At 52.9% G+C, this 976-nt stretch overlaps 1 protein-coding gene across 2 annotated transcripts in view; it reads right to left on the bottom strand.

Annotated features, from left to right (window-relative positions):
* The window catches only part of CHRNA2 (cholinergic receptor, nicotinic, alpha 2 (neuronal)), a 30182-nt gene that overhangs the window by 18541 nt on the left and 10665 nt on the right, over nucleotides 1-976 (bottom strand). The window contains exon 3 of one of the 2 annotated variants that reach the window (XM_014540081.1): nucleotides 577-885. The exons of the other annotated variant lie outside the window; for it this stretch is intronic. The gene's annotated coding sequence lies outside the window, so the exon portion shown is untranslated. The remainder of the gene's footprint in view (nucleotides 1-576; nucleotides 886-976) is intronic. 2 annotated transcript variants of the gene reach the window in all.

Below are 976 nucleotides of genomic sequence, written 5' to 3'. Positions count from 1 at the left end.
GAGGGTCTTGGGAGTGGGGGGTGGGGTGGGGGGGGGGAGGGGGAGCATATTGGTAGTTTGTATAATTGCTCTGCTCAAGAAACTGAGCAATCGCAGAAGCTTAACATCTCAAGGTTGAGTGAATCTTAGAGGTCATCTGCATCACCACACCAGCTGACCTAATTCTAGTCTCAGAAAAACCCCAGCAATGAAGAACTTGCTACCTTCCAAGTCAGTGAATACTCATTATTAAAGGACATAGAGTAGTTACTGAATGAATCAATACACGACAAAAGAAGGAATAGGAGCAATAATGACATCGAAGCAGATTGAATATAGTATATAGTAAAGCGATAACTCCTGAAGCTAGCTCCCCTTCCCAGTGGGAGGGGTTGACTGTCACTACGCTCTGAACAGCCCCGGCAGGGACAACCAGAAGACTACAATTTTTCTAGGAGCAGGTCACTTCCAGCATTCTGACATACCCCTCCTAAGTACCCAGAGCTGTTAATCTGGTAATACCCCTTTGACCTCACCCCCACAAGGTCCCCACACCCACAACGGTCCCAACACAAGCCGTGGGGGCACCTTTCTTACCTGTGGCCACAGAAGAAGACCGGCCATTCAAAGAATGCAGAGAACCAGCCTGGCTTGGAGATCCTGGTCAGCTGACAAAAGTCCCCCAAAGCAGAGAGGCAGGTGCAGAGCAGAGCTGGGTGCCTTCATTTCGTGGTCACTCAGAGGCTGACGAGGAAGACCTGCCTCTGAGAGTGCTGCTGGCCTCCCGGGGAGGGCCGGACAAGTTCTGCAGACAGGTTGGGCTGCCCGGGGCTCCCAGCCCTGGCAGCCAGGGAAGCCTCAGGCAGGTGCTACTGAGAGGGCGTGGAGAGCTCGACACAAAGGCTTCTGCAGGTAAAAGGCAAACCCGTCCACAGGAGGGACTGCTGGCTTGGCAAGCTCACACACTCACGCTCTCATCCCCTTTCTCTCTCTCTCT

Source organism: Myotis brandtii, unplaced genomic scaffold, assembly GCF_000412655.1.
Source record: "Myotis brandtii unplaced genomic scaffold, ASM41265v1 scaffold236, whole genome shotgun sequence".
NCBI lineage: Eukaryota > Metazoa > Chordata > Mammalia > Chiroptera > Vespertilionidae > Myotis > Myotis brandtii.
Note: the sequence above shows the minus strand (reverse complement) of the source record. Positions and strands in the feature narration are given on the sequence as shown.